The sequence below is a fragment of the Anas platyrhynchos genome, chromosome 7 (genome assembly GCF_047663525.1).
Source record: "Anas platyrhynchos isolate ZD024472 breed Pekin duck chromosome 7, IASCAAS_PekinDuck_T2T, whole genome shotgun sequence".
NCBI classification, from domain to species: Eukaryota; Metazoa; Chordata; class Aves; order Anseriformes; family Anatidae; genus Anas; species Anas platyrhynchos.
Window position 1 is genome coordinate 11,795,679 of NC_092593.1, and position 9,968 is coordinate 11,805,646.

Genomic DNA, 9,968 nt, shown 5'->3' on the forward strand with positions numbered 1-9,968 from the left:
GTGTCTGAGCCATCTCTCCCGTGACAGACACAGTGAGGGACTGCAAGACAAAGTCACAGCAGAGACGGGTCAGGCCAGAGAAACTTACAGCTATGTGGTGTTTTCTCTAACCACCACTTCTGAATTGGGCAAAACACCTCATCTTGCAGAGTCTGGCAGTCTGGGAGTGGAGAAAACATGGTTTTATATTTCAGCCCCAGTTCTAGATCTGGTTTCTATTGCAATGGACTCAGCAGAGGAGCATCAGAGACAGGTATCTGCGTAAGCTCTACCCCATGACCAACTCCCACTCTTTGGGGCAAAAACAATGACATTTGGGGAGGTTCCTCATTGCTCAGTGGCACCACAGGGCTGCAAGTTCTTCTCCAGTGGTGACTGGTGGAAAATGTTACACTCATACACCTAATGCAATCAGCTGACAGAGGCTATTAAAATCTGGATTGAGATGAAAAGCTATAATGCAGATGTGTCACATCACAGTTGCGTTGTCACTCTATTTCTTTGTATAATATGGCAGATCCACAGCAATTATTTTTAAATGCGGTCTCTGTCACTACAGAGCACTAACTTGAAATATTTACTATTTTGTTTGCCTCATGCCAAATGAGATTTCACTCAGTTTGTCATTAAAACTGCTGTCCTCTTCTGAGGAAAGAGAGTATATTTACATAAACTGCTCTTCAGTAATTCTGTGTTTTCTACAGGAATAGGTGCTGGCATCATTTCACAATCTCATCAAGCTTTGTCCAAAAAAATCTGTGCTGATAAGCCCATGGGACTGAAGGCAGATGCAAGGGAAAGGAGTACAGATCTGTTCATTGCACTCAGCAGGCTGTAGAAAGGATGATGGGATCAAATTCCCAGTCCTTTGTCACTCCTGTTCATGCAACGCGGGTCACTTGCGACCAGAAAAACCCACCCTAAATCCTTCCATTTTGCAAAGTTGTGCAGTATTTTTGATGTACTGGCAGAATGCTGTTTAGAAATGAATGGCTGCTAAGATAAGCCTGCTGGATCCCATTTACAGCACCCACTTCACATGGCTGTGATTTGCTTTCTATAGAAATCATAAGACTTGCTGAATTGGCAACCCCTCTCACAAATCATTAGGGCTGACTCTCCCAAATAATGAACATTTTGAGGATTTTTCCATATAATGTTAGTGCTTTTACTGCTCATCACCTTATTTCCATCACCATGACAGCCAGGAAGATACAACTCTAAAACCCAGAGAGCCGTCAGGCTCATGCAATTGTGTGAACCCAAGAAGCAGCCCAGGGCTTGGCCGGATTCGAGTCTCCCTTTCACAAGACAAATCATCTGTCTCTCTTCCATTGGAGTGACATGGTTGTGGTGTGGCTTTCTGGTAATCCTGGCAGGACTGCATTAAAATGTAACCAAAACAAGAAAGAAGAGAGAGGCAAGGCAAGGCAAGGCAAGGCTCAGCTCCCAGGTTTGAGGATAAACCCCACTGCTGCTCAGGACCAGGGGGCTGACATTCTAACAGTGATAGGCGAGCCGGTGCAGGGGTCTTTGGGAAAGAAATCTCCCCATTACAATTCTGTCAGTGCCCAGAGCTGCTGCTCTGTGCAGTCAAGCACGTCCTGCGTTTTGTATTTTGTTAATATTAGACACTTTGTCTGGCCTCTTCTGCTGTTTGCTTTGTTTCTATTAATTATCTTTGATTTTCTTTTGCTTCTTTATCAGCTTTGATTACTTTGTCTGTGAAACTTCAGATCAGCTTTCGAAAGCGAAGCAAAATGTAAAGTGGAGCTTTTTTCTCCCTTGCTGACACCAAGACAATGAATATGGATCAGAATTTTCATTTCCTTTTTTTACCACGTCCATTTGCTTGATAGAACAAGCTTGCCAGGCTAGCTTTTCCTTGATAAACCTAATAAGGAAAAAGTGCTTTCCAACTCCATATTATTTTATGCCTTGTTTGTGACTTCAGCATCCTTTATACAGGTTTAAAGACAATTTATGTTTTATTGCCCTTGAGTCATTTCGTGGGAGCACTTGTGTTTTTCCCAACATAAAAACATCTCCCCATAACGTGATGCATATTAAATAGGTGCTTGAATGAAGATGCAGGGGCGCCTGGCAGCTCCATTTCCCAAAATGTTGGTGCTGCCCAGCTATGGGAACACGGCCTGGCCTCTGAATTACGTCATCAAATGGCCAGTTTCACAAATGGACCTAGATGGGAAACCTCTTTAGGGGGAGCACATCCTGCCTGCATGGCGAGTGCACTTTGCTTCCCAGCTGGAAGCCAGCGCTGGCTCACAGCAGCTGGAGCGGGGCTGGCCTGGGGCCTCCCCAAATCTGGGAAACGTCATGGTGGTTCTGCTCTGTGGTGGTGCACTGCTGCTCTCCTGTCCCCATACTGAGCTTCAACCCCAGCAGAGCACCGGCACAGGCCCAGCGACAACACAAGTCGCAAAATGGCCAACCATGGCGCAGCGTGGGGGTGGCCTGCCTGGGCCACCTGCCTGGGGGAATGGCGGCGGTGGTGGTGCGGGTTGGGTTTGTTGTTCTCCTGCTGCAGGTGTTTCTCTGACCAGTGAGCTTTGTGAGTCTGTATTGCATTTGTCGCTGATGGAAAAGTAGCTGTGCTAATAGAGTGCAATGCGGGTGCCCTGATTGAGTCAAACGCTCTCTCTTTATGGTAACTGCTTTTCCACATGGGAGGTATTTATTTTCAGAGGACAGAAAAATGACTGCCTCTGCACTATGCTTATAAATACACAGGGGACAATCAGATTAATTATCACTTGCTTTGGTAAAAATCGCTGTGTAAAGGTGCAGAACAAATACCATAAATCTACCCAAGATTATGTTAACTAACTTATTATCCCTCCTGAAATAAAAACAAAACAAAACAAAGAAACCACTCTCCCATAGTTGCATTGGGTAGGGAAGATCTACAAAATTATTAAGCAATGGTAGATTTGATAAGCAAACATGAGTATTAAGACAACATGAGTGTAAGACTATTCACCCAAATAGGATATTTTTAGTATTTAAAAAGTACTTTAGTATTAAAAAAGTACAAATTGAGTAAAGCTGTCTTCCCCTTCCAGGCCCTAACTTTGGGGTGCCCACGAAGGCACAGCACAGCCCCAAACACAGCATTCATTGCGTTCAGGTCATGGCTATAGGAAAAGAGAGCTCGCATATCTCATCACAAAACTAAAGGACTGTGGTGAAACAGCTCCCGTCTCTTATTTTCCCCACCGGTAAGTGCTTGTAGAGGTGTTTTGCAACCTTGCCGTGATGGCAATAAGCCTTTATCTGAACAAATTGATCCTGAGACACTGGAGTTTGTACCTTGTTTGCTGCTGCCTTGCCTGCTGTTTCTATCCTGGCTCCGAGCAGGTACAAATAATGAATTAACTGCTGGATAAGCCCTGTGGTCCCCTGAGCAATTATTCTGGCTTCTACCATAGCAGACTCAATTTGTCCTGCAATAAGTACAATTTTCTGAGAAGTTAGTTCTGGTTCAGGCACTAATGATCCACATCTGTGCAGCACAGTTGTTTTTTGGGGGAACCAGTTGTGAGCCAAGCTGTCAGGAAGAGCCGTACATTGGCATGCAAAAAAGCACACTGCTCAGTGCTTCGGTCCTTCAGGGGATGCAAATACACTCACCGCTCCATGCGGTATTAGGTCAATTAGCAGAGAGAAGAGCAGTGTAAAGCATGCAGTGGTCTCCAGCACACGGGCAGCGTGTTAGCAAGCCTTGCTTCGCAGTCTCAGGAAGATTGGCGCTGGCAATTACACAAGAATTTCGATCTCAAACGTAAAATTTGTTTGCAGAAAGTACTGCAGGATGGAAATGCAGGTCCTGGTTAGCAATGTTATTTCATACAGCTGCTCATTAATTCTGGGCAGGAAGTGTCATTGTATGGTAAGAACGAGCACCACCAAATTACGTGTTTGAGTAGCAGCAGAGGAGACTGTCACCACCTCCAGCAGGACAAGCAAGCTGGGTGATGATGGGGAGCCATCAGGCAAGAGATGCTGAATGCTTGAGCCTTTTTACTATTTGTTTTATCTTAAAGGTGCTCAACCATGGTGTAAAACAGGACATGATTTCCTTATTTTGCCATTCTAGCAAGGTTTGTAAGAGTTTCCATACCAGCTTCATCATTGTAATCAAAGTTTCATTCTTTGCATCATATTCTGCTGAGTTAAAATTGCCTGGCCTGGTAAAAGTTACAACATCTGTAAACAATGGTAACTATACAGAAATGGTGTTAATCATGAGTGAAACCTCTGCTGCATCTCCAGAGTGCTACAGGTGCTTTGAGCACATACATCCTGCACACTAATAACCTCCCCGCGTCACGCCTGTGTCCAAAATGCAAAGACCACTGCTGAGACGGTTTGGCAGTGAGGCTTTGTGGTATTGTGCCCGATCTCTAAGTAGATGCAAAATCACGGACAGCGTTATATCCTGTTTACTCATTTTGAATATATTATTAAGTGTTTATTGGTACCAAAAGGGCATAATTAAATAGCATGCCAGCTGCAGATGAACACTGTATTGATGATAGCTCATGGCACAGGAGATGAGTGAATTTTATTAACTTCATCATTTCCAATCCTCAGCATTATAAAGAACTCAGACACTTCCTATTACAGTTGCAGATCTACCTTAACATCACTAAAGCAATCATAGGTATAAACTGAAAAATAATTAAAGGCCTGGTGACAACTTGATAACACTGGATAATTAAAGTGTTGGTAACAAAACCTGAATTTTAATTTTTCTCATTATACCTGATACTAGAAATTGAGATGGAAAACATCCTCACTATAGGAAAGCTTACCCACAAATGTATTATTTAAGGAGGAGCAGGTGCCAGAGCTGAGCACTGATTTTCCTGAGACATTTGGTGCCGGTCCTGTCATGATCTGTCACACCTGCCTGGGCTCTACCCCACCTCCCAGTTCAGTGGTCATGCCCCTGCTGGGGGAATTAGCTCAAAAACTGCTTGGGGAAAAGGAAATGAGATTTTGAGGCTGGGTGGGAGAGCAAGGACATGTGGAGGGGGCCAGGACATCATCGCCTGTTGTTGTGTCAGTGCCCACAAAGGCAAATTTGCCTCTACTAAGTATATATATTAATAGTTTGACGTTGCTTCAAAGACATGTTTAAATAACATTGCTGAAGTCTCTAAGCTGTACCATGAGTACAAAGAGCACCAGAGAGTGAGCACCGAAGACCATTTTGGCTCTGGTTGCATCCTTAGTGTTAGGACTGGCAGTGAGTGCCTCTTCAACTCTTATCTCTTCCACTTCTGATCCTTTCTAGGTTATCTTATTATCCTCTGTATCCTTGCCATCTCATTTGGAAGCTCTTTAAACCAGTCTATTCAGTCTTTACTTGGGATTCCAGTGAAAATCAAATTGTAAGTAGAAAACAAGCAAGAGTTTTGGTAGGACTGGGACATAGGTGATGTCTGGGGAATGGATATCTGTCTGCCTTCCCAAACAGCAGTAAATCTTGAGATGAAATAAAGCACAAATACCCCAGAAAACACAGACTCTGCTCCCAGAAACCAATAATCCCAGGTAGCAAAAGGGGAGCCATCAGGAGGCAGGGAGGAAAAGAAAAAGTATTTTGCCGGGGGCTTGCAGCTCCTGTGCTGCAGGGATATCCTCCATGAAGCCTACTCCCACAATTATAAGTTTCTCAGACATTTCTGTAAGTCACACAGTCTCTCCTAAGGAGCCATGGGGAGCTTGGCCCCAGGAGGAGCAGCGGTTGTTGGGGCGCATCCTGCACATCACCCATTTTGGGACCACTGCTCTTGCCGTGGTGCAGAGCCAAGGGCAGGATTAAGGTGCATAAAGGCAGGAGTTTCCACCCAGTTTGGCTGTGCTGCCTCTGCCAGAGCTGAGCAGCACAGCGGCAGATTGTAAAGGGACTCAGGGCCCTGCAACTCTATCAGTTTTGATCAATTTTTCAGCCGAGTTAGTAATACACCGGAGAGCGTGTCAACCTGCTTTATGGAGGTCTGCGAGTGCCTACCATGGCTAATCCATAACGCTCAAATGGTTTCCTGGAAAACAGACATTTTGTTGTCACCATGAGGAGACTGCTAAGCAGCGTGGGGGGGACATACAGAGGAAAACCATGTGGCTGCTGCAGTCCCTGCTGGAGCTACAGGTAGCTCCGGGCAGGACTCGCCTGCAGCACACAAGGGACGGGCTGGGGGCAACGTGGGGCAGTGGGGAGCCCCGAAAAAGCACCAGCACTTTTTTTTTTTTTAATGGAACCTAGTGATCAATTTGTAGCAGCTCATGGAGAAGCAATTTGAAACACAAAGCAGTTTCCTTCTGCCCCCCAGTTCTGAAATCGTGGCTTGCTCTGAACTGATGGCTTTATCTGCGTGCTTTAGGCATAGTGGGTAGGAAGGACAGTTCGTCACTTAAATATGTGAATGCTTCTCCCAGTCTTCTAGATATATCATTCTGATACAAGATTATTTTGCTTTTAGGGTACTTACCAAGGCCTTTTCTCTCAGACTCCCTGTCGGAGCTGATTTTTCAGCCCGAGGCACTCTGACTCCCCTTTCCCTTCCCCTACTCACCAGCTACTGAAAGCTTTCATAAAATTGCCTTTAAATGAACCTGTGCCTGGACTTCTTTCAAAGCATCCAGGTTGTTCTTGAGGTCCCTTCCAACATGAGCTTTTCTATGGTCCCAGGATTCTACGAGTCATCTTTAGGGTGCCCCATTATATCCCAGTGGCTGGAAATTTATCATTAAAAACATGCTAGGAGAGCTTTTTCCCATTCACCTGACTCTGGGAGCTGGGAATTAACGAGAGCACCAACATCCCAACGCTGGGTGCTCGGTGCAGCAGCCCAAGGCCAGGGCTGGTGCATGTAGGGGCCCTCATGCATTGCGTGTCCCCGTATCCCGTATGTGCCCTACAGACCAGGGCTGACCCTGCCTGTGCCGCTGCCAAACCAGTCTTTCTGACCATGTTTCTTTTCTTATTCATAGGGCAAACACCAGTCTCACAGGAGGAGGAAAAAATTACCTGGAGATTTGACTGCTGAGCCTGAGGAAAATCTCCTGACTTTTTTCCATGGTAAATGTTCCGAACTATGGCCATTTTCAGAGATTACCTCTTTCCTGACAACCCTTTTTTCCCCCACTGTGTACAATATAAAGTACTTTTCCTTTCCACAGCCTATAAAAGAAGGCTAATCCGCAAACTGAAAGCCAAGTCCTTTGCCCTTCCCGGTGCTGAGCCGTGACGCAGAGAATAATACTCTGCCAGCAGTAATCACGTCGTAACTGTTGCCTGAGGCCTGCTTTACACAGGATGGGAAGTCAGCAAGTGATATGTTTCCAAATGACCTCTGTCAGTGCCTAAGAAGAAAAAGCAAAGACCACAGCAGCCCGTGTTACTGGGAAAGGCCGCCTCAAGCACTACCAAGGAAGAGCCGAGGGGAAGAGGAAGAGCAGAAAAGTGTCCTTGCACTACCATCTAGTGGCTGCAGGTCGCTCTTGTTCGGCAAAATAAATCCAGCGCCCATAGGACCTTTCGTGGGGACATTTTCTCCCTCGCTTGTTAATGTCTTGCAACCTGCCAAATGATGCAGCACATTGCTATACCTGTATCAGAAATGCTGGGCTGAGATAAAGCTCCCAGATGCGTTGTATTTCTGTGATACAGCTATAAAAGCTCCAACTTCCCATAAATGTACCATATTTTCAGGCTCTCTTGAACCAGAAACCCTGCTCAAGGAGCGTTTCTCACGGCTCAGTCTCCACAGCCTTACCTTTTGCACAGCTGACTTTGAAGCAGGGCCAAGAGCTCTTCCATGGGCAAGCCTTTACACATCTGTGCACTGGTGTTTGAAAACGCCCTGCTTTGGGGCACTGTGTGTCAGATGTGTTGAATCCTGCCAATGAGGTGTTGTGAGCAGCCCCTTCCCCAGTCTCCAGCTGCTCCAGGCTGGCAGCAGCACAAGTACAGCCGTGGAAATTGAAATTCTGAGCATATTTTCCCCGTTGAAGACCTGTGAGCTACGGAGGGTAAAAGGCACACTTCACCATGACTGTCTCTGCTCTCTGAGATATATTTTTTAAATGCTTTATGGTCTGTAGAGCAAAAGCTGGTCTTCACCTTGAATCAAATATCCTTTTTGGAGGCGGTCACATTAGACTCCCCCTCTGCCCTCGCCTTAGCTCTATAATTACAGCTACATGAGATATGACCTCTAGTCAAATAGTCTGAAAAAAGGTTTTTTAAAAGCTCTGGAAGAACTGCACCAGCAGCCAGACTTTAATGAAAAGGCAGGAAGGGCTGTGTTAGAAAAAAATTGATCTCCAGACCTAGGAGCTTCAGTTTTTTGGGGAGATAGATTGAAATGAAACGCCACTGGGGCAGGCACTTCTCCGAAGTAAGCCCCAGGGGCTGCCTGCAGAATGGATGAGTTTGTTTTCCTCCAGAAAAGGGGCACTCTCTGGGAAGAGTGCCCTGAGGCTCCCTCTGCAAAAGCCAGGGCAGGCACAAGGGTGTCTCCTCTTCCCGTCCAGCATGGGCACATGCTGCTGGTCTCCCAGTACTATGCTCCCTGCCTCTTCTGTAAGCATCACGCGGGTGGTCACTGCTGCAGTACAAGGACCAGGACATGCTGCTGCCGTGCATTAAAGTATGTAATGAGTAAATGAGGATTTACCCCATCCAGGTGTTTTTCCATGCAAATGAGAGAAGCATTGTAAACTGAGAAAATGTTTTTAATATCCAGATTAACCAACAGAGGCACTGAGATATGTTTGTGTTTCCTTGAACGAATAAAATACTGAAACTAAAATCTAACTGTGGTCCTAATCGAGGTTTAAATCCAGCTTGGGTAGCTCCCAAAAATACAGGTTTTAACTCAGACAGAACCTGATGGGTTGTTGCTCAAGCTCAGGGCTCTGTACTGCCCCAAGGGCCCAGGTGGATTATGATAACTGCCTCTTACAACCAGTACTTCTTTTGCTTTTTCAGTGCTTATCAGAAATCATATTCTTTTCCCCATAGGAAAAAATCTACACACACATATACTGCATTTTAAACTCCAAGATTTGATTCTACCTGGAATCTGTTAAATATTTAATAGAATTGGTGCAAAATAAAACTTATTCCATAAAGAGAAATCTTGTTATTAACTACAGAATTGCTAGTTATCTTACTCTGCACCAGATCTTGCCTAATGTAGAATAACATGTGCACCTTCACTTAGGAGAATACAAAAACTGATGGGTTTACCTTAGAAATTTTGTCTAGAAGACAGAAAATATCTACCTGATGAAAACACTTCCATTAAAAAAACTGCTAAGGAAGAAAAGAGCTCTGCTCATAATAAAATAAAAGCTGCATTTACATGGAACTTAATCAATTGTTCCAAACAGAGTTAAGAGATTTTTAAAAATAGGCTAAAAATACCATGAGGAGCTCTGTAAAAATGCTGAGAGCCTTCCTGACATTCATCATCCTAAAAGCTGATCACTGCCAAATGTTAGAAGATAAATTCATCAAAATTCCATGTACTCACCAAAGTGAAATTGGCCAGATTATGATTTATTTTTTTTTAAATCTTCACAGTTCTAAACAATAACAACAACAACAGAATATCAAAAAATCCCAGGTGGAAATGGTTGAGAAGCAAGAGGGCATAGAAAACTGGGATTTAAAAAAGGATTATTTTTTTTTTTTCTGGGTAGAGCTGTTGCCCAGCACGTTTTCTATGGAGTGGTGCAATCCAGGTGTATGTGCTTGACCTGGATTGGAACAAAGCACAGATTACCTAAACCCTATTTTCTAACATTAGTCAGTCCCAAACTGAATCCACAAGCTGTAAGGGCACTGGGAGCAGGCACATGAGGAACATGTGCCCAAACCATGCTCCCTGCATCCCCAGCCGCCTGTCCCGTCACATCCCAATTGAATCTGA